Source organism: Eleutherodactylus coqui, chromosome 9 (genome assembly GCF_035609145.1).
Source record: "Eleutherodactylus coqui strain aEleCoq1 chromosome 9, aEleCoq1.hap1, whole genome shotgun sequence".
Taxonomy (NCBI): domain Eukaryota; kingdom Metazoa; phylum Chordata; class Amphibia; order Anura; family Eleutherodactylidae; genus Eleutherodactylus; species Eleutherodactylus coqui.
The window spans coordinates 120509584-120528473 of NC_089845.1; positions in this window are offsets into that span (position 1 = coordinate 120509584).

An 18890-nucleotide genomic window follows, 5' to 3' on the forward strand; every position below is an offset into this window, starting at 1 on the left:
GGGATGATTTTCAGGGTAGGGCTTATATTTTAGACCCCCCCCCCCCCCAAAAAAAAAAAAATCATCGCTGCAGAGGTTGCCTGCATCCCACTGCTTGCAATTAGCCGGCAGCAGCGCCAGCCCCACTGGAAGCAATGGGATTGCATTGCGGTCCTCTATGGCTGTGACAGCTGCAGCAGGGGATACCTTGGATGCTTCACCTTGATGTCAATGGGGCTGGCATCAGTGCTGGCCCCATTGAAGACATATGGAAAAGATCGCAGTCCTCTGCCACAGCTTTGACAGCTGTGGCAGGGGTATTCTTCATCCCTGCAGGGGGCCCCTCATCACTGAACACTGTGACGATGGAGAATTCCCCTGCCACAGCTGTCAAAGCTGTGGCAGAGGACTGCGATCTTTTCCGTATGTCTTCAATGGGGCCAGCATGGATGCCGGCCCCATTGACATCAAGGTGAAGCATCCAAGGTATCCCCTGCTGCAGCTGTCACAGCCATAGCAGGGGATAGCGATCCTCTCCAATTGCTTTCAATACACTATATGTGCAAATTTGAGGAACGTGTACAAATTACAAAACACAGTCCTATTTTTTGTAGATATGAATTTTAATCGCATGTAAAAAAAACGGACATATGGCCGGTTTCATTGGAAAGCATTGGTTCTAATAGATGCGAATCGAAAACGCAACTATACATGCGTTACAAATTCACTCGTCTGACTAAAACCTAAAGGGCCACTCCGATGATTTTTTAAATTAATTCATTGTGTAGCTGGCCACCATGTACGTATAAGTGAGTTAGTATTACCTTGGTTAGTTATTCGTTTCTATCTGAAACTCTTGGACTCTTTCTACTCAGATGGTCATGTGATCTCAATTCTGACCAGCTCAGATTTATTTGGGATTATGTGTTCAGTATTTAGTCAGTTTCTCAGTCTCTGTGATGCTATTACATGGATCCTATCACAGAAACTGCTTAGAGGGAAACATAGACACTCCTGTCTCATGATGATCACACAGCTCCTGTCACACAGTTATAATAGAGAAGATCACAGCTCATCCTTCTGATTATAAACTAATGGTCTGTATCATATTTAGGTAAATACAGAATGTATTATCAGTGTTTTACCTGCTGTAGGTATGTACAGTCTATAGCTGTTCATGTAATGCTGGGCAAATGCATCATGGGATTGATGTGAAAGGGAAAGAACAGCAAGATGGTGCCTGATAAGCATCAGATAGGAGGCTGCACTGCATGGAAGTGACTGAAATATACCAAGGAGACTTTCAGAGAATGAGTGTCAATCAGGTGAGCGGGTGGACAGGGATTGAAAACCTTTAACCCTTTTAAACATAGTCTGAATACTTTGCTACATCTGTCTATATACATCACGCCACTCAGACCCGTCCTTTTCCTTTTAAGAGTGTCTAGTGAGCTTTAGCATCTGTTTTTTTGTTGCAAAAGTACTACATTTGTCTAAATTGATCTGAGCCAAAAAGAAGGCGCAACTAATGCAATAAATCTGGCGAAACACCAATGGTAAATGTGCCGCAATGTCTGCCAGGCTTACATGGAAGGAATGTTCAAGAACAGGCCTTGGTTTGAATATGTAAGAGAATAGGTTTCACTTAACTCTGGAGCCGCTTTTCTTACAACAATGCCTCATCTTGTTTCTGTGTCATTCCTCCTGGAAACATAAATAAATTGACTACTGGTTGCTACTATTCCCCTTGTTAAAGGGGTTAGTCCCATGGTCTGGAACTGTCAGCACTGAATGGATAGTATAAAAATGTACAAGGAGACACTTGCAACTGGTAACACCCAGTTTTCAGTGTATTTATAAATTTCCAGGAGGAATAAGAGAGGAACAGTACAATACAGAGTTCTAAGAAAAAATGTTCCAAAATTCTTATTTCATGGTAAACACAGTTATTATGAGTTGTGTAATATGCGGTGCATGTACATGACTGAAAAACACGTACTCCCTGAGTACTTTTGTATGCGTAAATAAGCAGTATTTTTACTGCTCCCATAGACTTGCATGCGCTAATGTGGACCAAAAAGAACATGATTATTTTCACATGCAGGTCTGAGTGCCTTATAGCAAGTCTATGGGGAATCAGCACTGTGTATTATGCATGTAAATATTATGTGCCTAATACTCAGCAAAATGACACCCATGTAAGTGAGCACTGTGTGATTAGTGCTGACAGTTTCAAACTATCTAGTGAAACAAGCCATTGACTTTAACACCTAGTTGTCAATTTATTCATACATTTCCAGGAGGACTAACAGAGGAACAACACAAAGCAAAGTTCTAAAGGAAAGTATTGATATTTAATAGAGAATACAATTACAGTAAAACCTCTACTAACGTTGGTAATCCGTCCAAAAGCAATTGGCTTTACCTGAAAGCGCTACTACTCGAGGTAATTATTTCCATTGAAATCTATGCAAATCCAATTAATTTGTTTTAGACATTCCAAAAAAAAAACTAAACCACTTTTAATGCAGAATTAATAAGGTCTTTAATGCCCAAAACAATAACAATAATAAAAGACTACTGTAAAGAATAAATGAACCTTTAACATGTTATTGAACATGTTACTGTGCGTTATCTGTGGTGTTGCATAGGACTGCAGCTCACATCTACTACATCATCTGTCCTCAGCGTTATCACTGTGTTCTCTGTGCTCTTACATAGGACTGCAGGTCACATCTACTACATCATCTGTCCTCGGCATTATCACTGTGTTCTCTGTGCTCTTACATAGGACTGCAGGTCACATCTACTACATCATGTGTCCTCAGCGTTATCACTGTGTTCTCTGTGCTGTTACATGGGACTGCAGGTGACATCATTATCTGTCCTCAGTGTTATCACTGTGTTCTCTGTGCCGTTACATAGGACTGCAGGTGATATCATTATCTGTCCTCAGCATTGTCACTGTGTTCTCTGTGCTGTTACATAGGACTACAGGTAAAAAAATACATCAATAAAAAGTCTTGTGCTCCTAAAATATGTAATGGTGATGTCACAAATAAAGTAAAGGAAAACAGTACAAGAACGACACTTACTCTGGAGGGGGGGGGGGGGGTGATGAACAGAAGCCCCCTCCTGGAAGTGACCACTCCAAGCAGTACAGGCTAATCCAATTCTTGCCGGCACAAGTTAACATATGAAGATTCTTTATTCCATAGTAGCCGACAGTGACCGTATATGGCAATGCATTTCGGTGCTCTAAGGCACCTTTGGATCTCAAGCCATTTGGATCTCTTTGCACCAATTGATGCTGCTACCTGATCTTTTCTATTCAAGCCAATATTCGTGTAAATAAAAAACATTTTTAAAAAATTTAAAATAGAAAAACCCCAGATATGTGGTATCATCGTGTCCATAATGACCTGTGCTATAATTAGAGCACACTAATTATCCTGCACAGAAAAAACATAAAAAGGAGGCAAAATTATGTTTTTATTCATTTTACCTCCAAAAAAGCGCCATAAAAATGATCAAAAAAGTCATATGTACCCCAAAATGGTATAAATAAAAACTACAGCTCGTGATACAGAAACAAGCCCTCACACAACCCTGTCCATGAAGAAATAAACAAGTCATCGGACTTTGAATGCAGCGATGTATAAATAATTAGAATTTCCAAAAAAGTGTTTTTATTGTGCAAAAGTAGAAAAACCTAAAAAAAAAATGACAACAAAAAAAACATAACAACAATGGCAGAATAGACGTGTTTTCTCTCCCTTTACAATATACATTATATGCACCCAAAAATGGTACCAAAAAAAACTATAGTTCACGACGCAATAAACAAGTCATCATACGGCCATATCGACAAAAAAATTAAAAGTTATGGCTTTTGAAAAGTGGAGATGAAAATCCCCCCCAAATCATTGCATCCTTAAGCTGAAAATAGGCCAATGCCCCAATCATTCCTCGGGAATCCCAAACTGCCCCCCTTGCAATAAAATCACGTGGTGCCATTTGGTTGTCGTGGCAGGCCAGAGTCTTCTGAAGGCCTCTAGTGCTGCCACATGTGCTGGACCAGTAGCCCATCTTAATAGAATGCCACAAACGGCAATACTGCAGTATAGCATTAATAAGTAGAAGCAATCAAATGATTGCAAGTTCAAGTCCCCTATGAGCAATTGGAAAGTAAAAAATAGTTTAAATAAGTAAAGATAAATGAAAAAAATGTTTTTCTACTATTTAAAAATACAAGGAATAGTAAAAGTTAAAAAAATCTTTTCCCCAGATTTGTAATAAAAAAGATCAAAACAAAAAAACCCAGAAACATATTTAATACTCCGGTATCTGTAAAAGTCTGATCTATCAAAGAAACACATTATTTATCCCACACGATAACACAAAACACCAGAATTACGTTTTTCTGGTCACCCCGTCCAGAAAGTGTGATAAAAAGCGTCAGTGGGTCATATGCACTCCGAAATGGTACCAATTAGAGATGAGCGAGCACCCAAATGCTCGGGTCCTCGTTATTCGAGTTGAGTTTTTCGTAAAATTCAAGAGCTCTACTCAAGTAACGCACCCCATTGACTACAATGGGAGACTCGAGCATTTTTGTAAGAGGGACGCCGGGTGCCGAGCTTTTTATTTTTTTTCTAGGTTCGTCTCTCTCTCTCTCTCCCAAAAATTTGCCATTGATGCGCACGCTGCGTCGTGGCAGGGAGGGGCCAAAACAGGCACGTCACAATGGGGAGGAGTCAAAAACTGGGGCGGGGTTGAACACGGCTTGATGCTTGTTCGAGTAATGAACACCATCGAGTACGCTAATATTCGAATGAGCATCAAGCTCGGCAGAGTATGTTTGTTCAACTCTAGTACCAATATAAACTGTAGGAAACAAAAAAAAACAAGCCCTCACACAATGCTATAGAAGGAAATTTTAAAAAGTTATGGTGATCAGAAAATGGTGCAGAAAATACATTTTTCCAAGATATTTTATTTTTCAAAAGCAGTAAAGCAAAAAAAAACCCCTAAAAATTTGGTACTGCCATCATACTGTCTCACGGAATAAAGTTATGTCATTTTTGTTGCAGTGTACTCCATTAAACATCCCTACACCCAAGATAGTGGAATTGTGTTTTTTTCCATTTCACTCCACTTTTAAAACATTTTTTAATGCATTATATGGTACATTAAATAGTACCACTGAAAAATACAACTGGTCCTGCAAAAATGAAAAAAAGGGGTGTACCCTTATGGGGTTAAACATATAGAGCACATGTACAATAGGCCCTTGTTAAAGGGGTCTAAGACAGTACATGCTGCTCTGACTGGCTAGCACTGCTCATGTGGCCAACACTACTCATATGGCCAGCACTGCTCGTGTGCCCAGAACTGCTCATGTGGCCAGCACTGCACGTGTGGCCAGCACTGCTCATGTGGCCAGCACTGCTCATGTGGCCAGCATGCTCATGTGGACAGCACTGCTCATGTGGCCAGCACTGCACGTGTGGCCAGCACTGCACGTGTGGCCAGCACTGCTCGTGTGGCCAGCACTGCACGTGTGGCCAGCACTGCTCATGTGGCCAGCACTGCTCATGTGGCCAGCATGCTCATGTGGACAGCACTGCTCATGTGGCCAGCACTGCTCATGTGGCCAGCATGCTCATGTGGACAGCATGCTCATGTAGACAGCACTGCTCATGTGGCCAATACTACTCATATGGCCAGCACTGCTCATGTGGTCAGCACTGCTCATGTGGCCAGCATGCTCATGTGGCCAGCATGCTCATGTAGACAGCACTGCTCATGTGGCCAATACTACTCATATGGCCAGCACTGCTCATGTGGTCAGCACTGCTCATGTGGCCAGCATGCTCATGTGGACAGCACTGCTCATGTGGCCAGCACTGCTCATGTGGCCAGCATGCTCATGTGGACAGCACTGCTCATGTGGACAGCACTGCTCATGTGGCCAATACTACTCATATGGCCAGCACTGCTCATGTGGACAGCACAGGTTAATCAAAGTAGGTGTAGTGTCTTAGGGCTCTTTCACACAGGTGTATGCATTTTTACATTCGCTCGTGTGTGCCGTTGATCACAGAATATCGTCCATTCATGTGAACTAAGTCCTGAGCCTTATTAGCGTTTCTTGTCCAAGTGCACGTCTGGGTGTGATGTATTAGTGAAAAAATATGCTGCAGCCCTGAAATCCCAGCATAAATCCTCGGAATGACTTCAAATGTCTAAATAGAGGCGCCTGAAAGCTTTTCCCTACATTGGACGCTGCTAAACTGCCTCCCCCTCCCTATTTTTCCAGCTCCCATAGGAGTCTATGGGAGCCTCCAGTGTACATTGGTCGAAAAATAGAACCAGAATCGGCAGCATATGTTCTATTTTTCCACGCTGGGCGATTGTTTGTGGCGCAAAATCGCCCATATGAACAAATGCATTGGAATCCAATGCCAAAGATGGTCGCGTTTTTCGTCCAGGTGTGAAAACGTGGCTACATAAACGCATAAAAACGCTTGTGTGAATAAAGCCTTAGACTAATGATTCATACTAATGTTCAGTGTACTTCTGACAGTCAGACAAGCTAGTGCAGCCACCTTGGTTTCTTCAAGCCCGGAGAGTCACTTTAAAGGGTTCGTATGAGATTAATAAAAATGTTCTACAGTTTTTCCCCAAACAGCACCACTCTGTTCACAGGCTTTGTCTGGTACTGCAGCTCAGAGGAATTAGCTTGAGCTGTAATACTAGACATAACCAATGGACAAGCGGAGCGTTGTTTTAATGCATGTCACCAGGATGACACATTCTATAAGGAATAGACGTGACGTTATACAGGCTTGAGCTTCCTATGTACACTGCTGTGGAGCAAGCACTACGCGGACAATGGAAATAGATAAATCTTCGTGCTCATCCCCAAATGTCTATCTTCAATGGAAACAGAGCCAGAGTGTAATTAAGAAAATGTTTCCTGGAACACAAAATCGAAAGATGATCAAATCAGTTGTTTTGAGCACTTTTTGGCACGCTGAGACTCCTAAAGAAATCAACCACGAGAAGCGCACATAAAATAGTCTCGAGAAACATGGAGAATGAGTTAAGTTTCTGAACTTTCACTCCAACTCAGAATCGATTTGGAACGATTTCGAAATGAGTCTGCAGAAAGCAGCAGCAATTATTCCGTGGATGGTAGAAACCTCTGGCCTTTGTTATTTACTAGTAGAGATTTGTGAATTGGTGCCAGCACTTTCCAATGTCATTTGTAATGCGGCCTCCAACTCGCTAATCTGGCAGAGCTTCAAGACAATTAGCATTTGAAGTATTCATGTGTTTATTATCGCGCTCTCTGTAAATATACAAAATGTGGGTTTAAATGTTGTGTTTGGTCTAATCATTGCCATGGTGTTTTAACCCATCATTATTGTGCAATGTACTCAAGATCCCATTGGAATTAATAATCTTCTTGGCCGGGGACTGATAATGATGTTATACTCAATAAACCGAGCTAACATGAGTACGGCGGGATTGCAGTCTAATCCTTTAGCACTCTGACTGCCATCGTCACAATGTATAGCAGATTATCCGTACAGCAATATGTATTGTACATTTGGTCACGTTTGGTCCATATCATAGGAGTCAGCATTAGTGCAAGAACAATATGGCAATTGCCCCGGGGCTGTTACTTAGTGGGTTCTCAGCTGACAGCAGAGAGGGATATGGGCTGTTCTGTCCAAACCTCCCACAATTTAACCAGTCAATATGATAAAACTATGGCGAGTGATGGATTGCAATTAGCACAAGACTTTACTTGAACTTAGGTCCTCCGACGCCATTGTGCGTGTCAGACAACAAAAGAATATCATCGTTGGCGATCTAAGGCAACAGTTTTGGCATCATTCCATGAAAAGTTGACAGTGCGTAAGTCCTCCATTAATGTACATAACCAGTTGATCTTTTGTCTTTCCGCCAAGTCTCCACTTGATACGTGTGGTCAATTTCCATGTTTAGATGAATATAGCGCAGGTGGGATTATAATACTGCAAGCACTGAGTCATGACTGACTCCCTAGGGTGATCTTTTCTTGGCATACTGTTTTGTAGAATGGTTTGCCATCGCCTTCCCCAATAATCTTTTACCCCCCCCAGCAAGCTGGGTACTCTTTTTACTGACCTTGGAAAGATGGAAGGCTGAGTCAACCTTGAGCCAGCTCCTTAAACCAAGTCGGGATTGACCTTCAGGTCGTGAGCGAGAGCCTCGGCCTGCATTTCTGCTGCCTTAACACTCCGCTCCACACAGGCTCACTGTTCAGAAGGCATATCTTTATTTGCAATGTGAGTGAGGCGGTAGCTCATATAGAACGTAGACTTTTGGAAGTTGCCCATGCCTTCCTGATAGGACACTGGACATCATATTTGGCATTCTCGTCTTTGATGATATAGTCTAAGTAGTCAAACCGATCGACCTCTTGCAAATGCTATGGTTGGTTGACCAAGATTGGGGCATTTGTGAGTGTGGCATATCCAACTTGCATAATCTGTGTCTTCTTGCAGTTAACCCATAAACCAACCATCGCCGCTTCTTGTTCCAGAGCTGATGTTGTTTGTTGGAGTTTGGGAAGTGATGGTGTGATGAGAGGTGTTTATCACTTGATGAAGGAAAAACTCAAAGGATTTTGAGCCTCATTTATCAAACCTATTTAATAATAAAACTGTCCTTCCTGTCCATAGCAACTAATCACAACTCAGCTTTCATTTTAACAGAATGGTATAAAGAAAGAAGAAGCTGTGTTGTGATTGGCTGCTACGAGCAACAAAGACAGGGTCAGTGCTTCATAGTTGCAAAAAAATGAGGCCTTTTCCTCACAAACTTTTGTCTCATTTTGACATTCTCGCTCACTTCGCAGCATGATGGTTGCATGAAGCAAGATGGTGACTCCTCAATAGCGTTCACAATCAGTGCGGTATGCTGAAAGAATACCAATATTTCAGTGCACAGCAGTTAGCAACAAGTGTATAGAGGAGATGTACATGATGGAAAAACAATTAAGATGCGGTTCCAGAATTTTTTACGACTGGAATTGTTCTAAAACAGTCTGGGGAATCTTGTTGAAGTGTTTCCAGTAAGAACGTGGAAGAAATTTGAGTGGGGTTTCAGAGAAGTCTGGGGAATTCGATTCGCCAAACACCAAGACAATTCAACGTACCTCCAATGACAGTGCATCGAGTTCTGCAAAAGCAACTTTGTCTATATTCTTACGAAGTGCAAATTGTCCAACAACTGAAGCCAGATGACAAGCCGTATGGACGGGAATGGCTTGATTGTACGAACATTGACAGCTGCTTTCTTGAAAACATCTTGTTCTCAGATGAGGCCACATTTCATCTTTCGGGATAATGGGGAACCGTCTACAGAGAACGTGTCCAAGACAGCCCAAAACTAGATGTTTAGTGTGGTGTCTTGGTCTGTTTTTGTCTGGTGAACGTACAGTAACTGGCTCAGTATACCTTGACATGTTGGAACAGCTCCAACATCTCCCCTATAAAAAGAAACGACAACACAGTGCTGGACCACATTGGCCTATAATGGTGACCATTGGGTGTCTGTTGGGACAGAAAAAATAATATAGCATGCTGCGCTATTTTTCCAATCAGAAACAACAAAACTTGCGATGAAGGTTCCTAACAAGTTTAGATGTTGATTAACCCTTTCCAATCCATTGTCTGACTTCTAAAGACATTCTGATTGAAGGCTGTACAGCTCAGATGTTGGAAGACGTCTGTCGGGGTATTCTTACTGTATATTGCTGGACGATCTGTTATTGGGGGCCTCTCCAGCATGTCCCATAACACAGTACTGGCTCTAGCCAGCAGATGGCGCCATTGTATAATGGCATAAAGAGTAAGCCCCCTAGGAAACCCTGAATCCAAAATTAGATTGAAAAGGGTTAAAAAAAATAGTACCATGAAAAATAGTATCTGCTCCACCAGATGCTCTTTTAAGGAGGTAATCTGCCACAGAAACATTGCTATATATCTGCTTGCACCACAGCTCCATAGTATGAAACTACAGCAACTCTAGGTACCTCCATAGAGTTGCTGTCATGTTTAGTGGAATAATCCACCACAGAAATCCACACCAAATTCCACATGTCTAGCATGGAGTATTTGACATGGATTTGCGGTGGAAATTAACCTTTCCAAATCCGTGTCAAAATCCACATGTTAGACGGGGTGCGGATTTTTCCACTGCAGAATATTACACCATGCGTGAAAGCGCCCTAAGGGACTTTTCACACAGGATGGATTTAGTCCCCGTGAACATTTTTGCATCACAGTGTTATCCCTATTGGCCTTGAATTCCACACCTGTTAAAATCCACGGGTCTTTTCTTTAAAACGGCAATATCAAATTCTGCAGCGGAAAAGCTTTCTGTTGTGGAATTAAGGACGTCTTGTGGGATTGTTGTGGATTGCTGACATACAGGAGATGGAATTCTGCAATTAAAGTCTGCAGGAAAAATGCAAGATGCTTTGCAATGCAGTTAAAAACGGAACAAAATCCACAATAATTGAGGAAATCCGCATCTGTGTTACATCCCGTGTAAAAGGTCCCTAAAAGTTTCTAAAAATTCCAAAACTGCCCAAAAGTGTGAGGGTAATGTTGGACAGATTGATGATATTTTTTCTTTCTAGTTGATCCTTATTGCTAAGTGCCCTTTTATTATGTGTAGTCACTAAGCAACACTGAAGAGAGTCATGTCGGCAGATAGAATGTAACTTCCCACTGAAATGCATGACCTCGCCATCTTCATCATCTTAGATCTTTCATTGTCACAGCCTATAGACCAGGCTTACTATATTATCATTTCTCCATCAATTGCTGTCTTACTCTTTTTTATATATAAGCCAGAAAATGTAATCAAATAGAATAACATCTGAATAAAATAGCATTAAAAAGTTGTCAGAACTTGATATGTTTCTATTATAATGATGAGCTCGAGAATTGTTTAGTCTTCTTTATCCAGGATTTAGGGAGCAGTTAAAGGGGTTACACCAAGATAGACTTTTATCATTTATCTATATTTCCCTTCATTGATCCTGCAAATGTCTGACGGATTCTCTCAAAGAAGATAGACGTGTTCATACTTCCTGACTAGATGCTCCAGTTCATCCCAAAGATGCTCAGTAGGGTTTAGCTCGGGGCTCTACAGGCCAGTCCAATCGTGGGACATCCATATCCTCAAACCAATGTAAAACAGCGTTGGATTTGTGACAAGGCGCTTTGTCTCGTTGGAAGTATGGCCGACCATTCCCAGAGTATTGCCACATTGTTGGCAGCACATTATTGTCTAGAATGTCAAACATCTCTGTGTTCATGGTTCTTGTTAATACACCCAAGAGACCGAGATCATACCACGTAAAACATCCCCAGACCACAACAGAACCACCGCCATATTCAAAAGTGTTGTTTTGGTGATTCAAAGTGAAAGTTATAGGCTTCATAAGGCGATGACATGTAATCTTGCAATAAAATGTTGTAACGTGTTTCACAAAGCTACAGCGAAATTGCTTTACCTCCGTTACCCCCTCCCCATCCTGCTTAGTTCTCCATCGGCATCCAATGGTTATGACCTGCATGCTCCGCTGCTTTACTGGTCAAGCATGGTCAGTGCCGTCATATTCTATAATGACAACACTCAGTACAGTTGTGAATGTGCACCCGTCAGCAACTGGCAATGAGGCATTGTGGGAGATATAGTTTTTGCACTCCCAGATGGCCATTACATACAACAATGTGGAAATCTGAAGCTGGCTGGACAGCAGTGATGCCGCAGGTCAGCAAAATACCCCTTCAACTGTGGGCACAACTCATTCAGTCAAAATGTATTCGGCAAGTATCCTCCACACCCAGGTGTGTCTATCTCATTTTAAGATCAAGTGGCATGATTTTGTCACTCTACAGTAGTACATTCTTTGGGCTCTTTCACACAAGTGTATATCGGGCGCTGTTTTCATGGCCGGCAGATATACGCTACAGTCTGGGGAGTTAAAGCTGGTGAACAAGTGCACAAATCTAATGTTTGTGCTCCTGTTCAGATGGCATGGGCCCCAGTGCATATACACCAAGGCCACCATGCTGTTGCCCCTTCCCTCCCCCTCGCTGGCTCCCCTCTAGCTGTTTGCAATGGGAGGGGGCAGAACTAAGCCCCTGCCTTCTCCCCGCCCCTTGTCCACAGCCAGCAATGGGAGGAGGCAGGACAGGTCGGCGCCTAGCTCACAATGCTAAACTCACTCCCACCTACATTCTCTGGTCGCTGTCATTGACTACCATAGGAGCCCATGCAGCGGCCGACATATTCCGGACCGAAAGATAGTTCCAGGACTATTATTTGTGCCCGATGTAAAAGCGCCCAGCACTACATTGACCCGGACGGGTGCTTTTACGTCGCGGGAATACAGCCATGTGATCTGATGCATCAGATCATAGCATATATTGGCCGACCGTGAAAGCGGCGGACTGACATATGCTCATGGGAAAGAGCCCTCTGAGAAAATGCCAGACATTTGCAGGATGAATTAGGAATTAGAAAGTGTACCACGGAGAGTATCCGAGGTCATTTCAAGCAAAGGAGCCCCACTATGTTTTAACCTATGGAAATAAATGATTCTTTGATTCTTGTCCATTTACTTTTGGAAGGATCGTGTATTTCCATAATCCGTATAAACCCATCATTTCTAGGGATTTTACATGCAAATCTGCCATGGGTTTTTCGGTTCAGTAATGCTACATGTGAATATACTCTTATACACATCACAGCAATACTTATACAGTTCCTATAAGGATCTCAAAGCATTTCTAAGCATAGACATGAAACCGGCAACTGATGTTGCATCACAGATCAGGCAAAAAATACCGGCAACTGAGCGGAAACCCATTATAGTCAATGGGGTCTGTCCAGCGCTGTTCAGTTCCATTATAAGGCAGATCCTTTTGGCCATGGGATTACCCTTTCCTGCTCCCCAAACGGAGCACAAAAGTGGAATCCCCATCCCAGGTGCGAATGCAGCCTAAGTATTCAGTATTGTCATCCCATTATAATACAATGTTCATTGGGGGGGTCAGGCTTGGATACCAGATCTAATCCTGCTGCTGTTCACAAGTAGTCTGAACTAAAGGTGTAAAATATGTAACACATTTAAAACAATTGACAATCATAATCAGTTCTAGTCGTGAATGTATTTAAATTGTACAGATTATCTTCTCGTTTTTTTTTTTTCTTGAAGCCATAGAGATATGAGATCCACAGACAGGTAATTAACAATCTAAAGGACAAAAGCAGTTGGAAAGTTAATTATGTGTGATTATCTTACAATTGAAGGTGATTATGCAGCTGAATGACAAAAGAAAAGTGTTCAATGGAGACAAAAAATGCCACACTACAAACTGATAGAAGCAGGGCCACCCATTGCTAAATTAGAAGCGGTACATTCCAGTTTGTTGTTTTCAATATAGCAGCGTTTCCAACAAATTCGGAGAATGGTGGCTTCAGAGATTAAAACGGATGGTTCTTTTTGTTTTAATCTTCCACACATTTTGTCTCTAGGAATCCAAGCAAAAAGCAATAAAATGGCGATATATATGACAATTATTTTCAGCGGAGTGTATTACCGCACCCCAGGAACGCTCTCATGGAAGATTATTGGTCACTACCAGTACAAATAAAAATATCATATATTTCAGGCTCTGTTCATATCATAGAGTTCATGCGCACAGCGAACCGACATACATAGACCCTGTATGACGGCTCCCAGGTTCCCCATATTACAGTTATGAGTTGCATTGCGTTTAAAAGAAGTCTGTCACCTACTTTTAGCTCTATGAGCTAAGCTTATTGACTAAGAGTAGGAGACTCGATGAGTCCGGGGATGTAAGTATTCTACTTACCTTCCCAGTCGTTCCCCCGGTGTGAGGGCTGAAAGCCGCCACTGCTGTGCATTGCGCAACGCTGCTAGGTAGTCCGCTGATTCTAATATTATAATGGGTGGACTACTTAGTGGAGCCACTGAATTTACTGCAGCTGCGGCTTCCAGGAATGACAGGGAGGTAAGTATAAGGCCCAATGTCCACGGGCAGATTTGGTTTGCGGAAGCCGCGAGGGAGATGCACAAATCAAGCAGCCCATGGGCAAAACAATTATAAGCACGCAGATGTCATTTTTCCCCAGCACGTGGATTGCACGCGTAGGAAAAAAAATCGCAGTGTGCTCCATTTTCTGCAGATTCCCGCACAGATGGCTTCTATTGAAGTCAATGGAAGCCGTCCAATCCGTGGCACATCTGCAGCTTACACTGTGGACGTGCCGTGGATCCACGGGAAAGCAGGAGATTTGAAAAAAAAAAGCACTGCGCATGCGCGTGCAATGTCAGGCGGCGCCGAGCACATCCACCGTGTAGAAGAGAGAAGATCCAGCCAGGACGCAGAAGACCTGCACTGCAGCCAGACAGGTAAAGATAACATCCTAAAATGTCCATGGTTCCAGGCACGGGTGGAATCCCTGCATGCCCATGGACATGAGATCTTAGACTTACATCCCCAGACTCAGCGGGTCACCTAGTTTTAGCCCATGAACTTATCTTATAGGGCTAAAAATAGGTGACAGAGTCTCTTTGATGAAGGCTCTCCCTACATTAAATGCCGTTCGTTACATGCTATGTAAAAGTGATTCTTCCTGCACACTCACAGAATCAAACTGCAATTTCCGCTCCCGGAGGAAAAATCACAACATGCTCCATTCTCGTGCGGATTGAAGTCAGTGGAAGCCGTCCGACCCACGACCTTTCCGACCGTGCGGGGAAAAAAAACTGTACTGCGCATGTCTGACAGCAAATTGCCGGGTTCATTTGCAGTACAGATTATTCATCTGCAATACAGGTACACATGGACGCTGGCAGTGTATAGGGCCGGATTCTGCTGCGGGCCACGCTAGGTACAGAGATTTTTCAATGCATTAGGCCTAATGCCCACAGCCAGTCAGATTGCGCCTGCTAATATTGCAGCGGAATCAGATCCGGCGCCCCCCAGAGACCCCATACTCATCTCGCCGGCACTGGGCTGTGACGCGAATTCTCGCGGTGCTTCCACAGTACTCACTGCAGAAGTATCACGGAACGGACAGCTTCCATTGACTGCAATGGAAGCCGTCTGCGCAATTTTCCGCACAGAATAGAACATGCTGTGATTCTCCCCCGCGAGTGAAAAATCGCAAATGATTTACGCTCATGGGCAGGGGAGAATCATTTAACATAGCATGTCTATGGACGGACATTGCTGCGGAATTCACGGCGGGTGTCTGGCTGCGATTTCCGCAGCGATAATCCGTCCGTGGGCATTAGGCCTACAAAGGGGTTTTCTGAAGAAATAGATTTTATCAAAACCTTGCTGAGTCTGCAGTAGTAAAATAACAAAATACATACTCATCCGTCTTCACTCCCTCATCGCTACCTTTTCGAAAGTTCTTGGTACCCGCTGATCTTCATGTATTCTGTTAAGGCCCATTTAGACACAATGATTATTGCTCAAAAGCCGTCTTTTGAGCGATAATTGTAGTGTCTAAATGTGCTCATCTTTCAGTTTTCTGCTGAATAACAATTTTCAGTTCTGCTTGAAAACCATTGTTCAGCAGAAAAGCTGATAAGCAGGACCATAGGCTGTGTTCTGCTCGGGAAGCGTTGATTACAGCTGATAACATTGTTACAGCTGTTCTCAGCTCTCAGCCCGATCTGCAGAACAGCTGGTAAGCAGGACCGCTCCCTGTTTCACCTCTGTCCACCCATCATGCACTGTTCACAGGATGTTGGAGTCCATGGATAGGGGAGGAAGTAGCAAATGTGGACAAGATGTCAAAGGGAGTGGAGATATTTTTTAGATGGAGGGTCACGTGACAGATAGAAAATAGGAAAGTAGCTAGATCAGGTACAGTGAGCCTATCACAAAGTGACTTATTGTGATGATGTACATTAGATTTTAAAATGTTAGACTGTGACCAGAATACTCCTTTAGGCCTCATTCACACAAGCGCGTGTTTGCGCATACATAGGTGTACACAAAACCGCGCACCCACATACGTGCAATGACACGCGTGAATTAAGTTCTGTGCACTATTGCTTTCAGTGGGGATGTCGCTGCTGCCGTCGGCCCCTATTGAAAGCCATGGCCTACTGGCAACCCCTGCAGTGATTTTAAGGGAAGAGTTTTAAAGATAAGTCGTTCCCTTAAAATCATCCCTAACATGTGTAAAAGAATATATATACTCACCTCTCTGCCACTGTCGGGGCTCAGGTGCGTCTCCTGAACTGCTCTGAAGAATTGAATTCAATGAATGGCTGAGCACTGATTGTGATTGGCTGAGTGCTGTCACCAATCACAGGCAGCACTCAGCTGTCATTCAATGAATGGCTGAGTGCTGCCCGTGATTTAAAGCCCTTGCCCCGAAAATCACTGCAGGTGGGTGCCGGAATCCTCTTGCTTTCAATGGGGCTGCTGGCAGCAACGGTGGCCCCATTGTCGGCAATAGACAGGCAGCTTCATTCATGCGTGTTTTGGCACATGCGTGGACGCACGGATTTGTGCTCACACACGCACATGCAAAACAATGCTCATGTCAATGAGGCCTTAAACATTAATGTAGAAAAAAGAAAATAAATTGTAAAAGTTGAACAATAATGTAGAAAATTCTTTTGCTAATGGATCCAGGCTATAAGGTTCCTTACGCTACCTTTACATGAACCAACTATCATGATATTACAGGACATGGACACTAAATAAGCAGCAGGGTTGTTGATCCGGGTCTTGGAGCCAGGTAGGAACTTTCAAACATTGATTCAGGGATTATTCTGGCTGCCATTATGGAGTTGGGAAGGAATTTTTTCTCCCAAATGGGCTAAATTGGCTTCTGCCTCATTGGGTTCGCTGAAATGAGTGATTTTAAGCGATAGTTGTCCCGTGTAAATGAGGGACTCAACAGGGTCCTGGAGAGAAACTGCTCCTTGGTCACTAGTTGCTTAGTTTCCGGTCACTGAAGCAAAGCGACTAATGAGCAACTTTTGCCGGTTTCATGTGAATGGAGGCCGGGCTTCTGGAAGGGATCTCCTGCCCTCTCCATCTCCATTCACTGAATGACTAGCGCTACTGAGTAAAAGCACAGGAGAGACAGTCATTGGGTCAAATGGCGGTTGCTTCCGCTCCCAACAGTCGTCCCATGGAAGAGTATTCTTAGAAGTAGATTTCCTGGATTAACCCTGCCAAACAGACACTTGTTGGCTATATACACACCTGGGAAGTTGGGAGCATACATTCTGATTTATTTCTGTTGTTGATATAGTAACCACATATTCTGCAGCGCTGCTCATGTATTTTTCATCACTCACAACACTTCCAATCTTTCTTGAACACACTCTCATGCACTAGGGTCCATTTCATATTGAGCCAATTGAATCTATCAGTATGTTTTTGGACTGTGGAAGGAATCCCACGCAAGAACAAGGAGAACATACAAACTCTATGCAGCTGTTATCCCTCGCTCACATTAGACCCCAGTGCTACCCACTGAGCCACCATAATCAGTAAAGGGGGATGCGATTACAACTTGCTGTCAAAATGCATAGGGGAAATAACAACTGGTAGAAATACATAGCAGCAGGTACATCTGGAGGGGAATCAGATCTTGATTTTGGGTTGTAGTGTGTTCATATTTGTGCCACTTTTTAATTGAATGGCTTCCTAAATTTCTTAGAAGTAAGAACATCTACGAGGCCGACACTGGTGTTGAGCGGACCGAACCAGTAGGACCCCGTTTCAGATCAAACTTTGCTAAAAGTTGAGTTCACCACAAACCTAATCTGAGCAACGTTTTACGACAGGGCTCTACTTCTTCGGTTCACTCAACACTAGTCCTGAATATTGGTGTATAACACTGTCTATGAGCCATAAAAGACCCATATAACACTCTAAGAGCATTATACAGGGCTTTTATGGCTCTTACACAGAGTTATGCACCAGTTTTGAGAGTTTAGGTCAAATTCCATTTGGTTTAACTAATTTGGGCTGAGCCGAACTGTTTGCAAAGTTTGCTGATCACCGGCTAGCACCATGGATGCATCTACAGTGGTTGCAGACATAGCAGATGTTGCTGGGCTTGGGGGCTGAGGGGGTTTGATCAGGTGCAATTAAGTCACTTCTTTTTGTGGGGAATAACAAAGTGGTGGTTTTCTGCCTGTATGGCACTTTTATGTGGGTTCTCCTTTGTAAAAAAGAACTGAAATTACTATGCACCCAATCATTGCTGCTCTAGGAAACAATACAGTTTTTTGTATTATTGAAGTCTTATTTGACTTACAACTTATACCGCTGCAGGGTTGCCAACTGGCCAGAAATTCCTGGACAGTCAGTAAAAATAGGTGAATTTGGAAAAAAATTGTTATGTCTGTGAATGTTTTGAGTCTGGTAGTGCTGGAGCAGGTTATTATGACTGTAATTACCATCATCTTACAGTTCACAGTAAATGCTGGTAATGAGTTCATCTTTATTACTTAAAGTGTCCATAAAAAATGTCTGTCCGTGATCTCTGGATAAGTTGTCCAGAAAAATGAACAATTCAGATTGGCAACCCTGCCCCACTGGCAAGCACCTTAGAAACTCAAAAAGAAAACCAATAGACGTGTGTGTGATACATACTGATGAGAGAAGAATGAAAGGCACAACCCTGGCACTCACCGGTTCAGCTCTAGAATAGGGCGTCAGTAGTAAATCCAGCAAGCATTCTCCGTAATTTTATACATTTTATCTTACGCCAAACCTTTGTTAAACAGACAAACTAGTGCGTACTTTGCCACATGTCTGTGT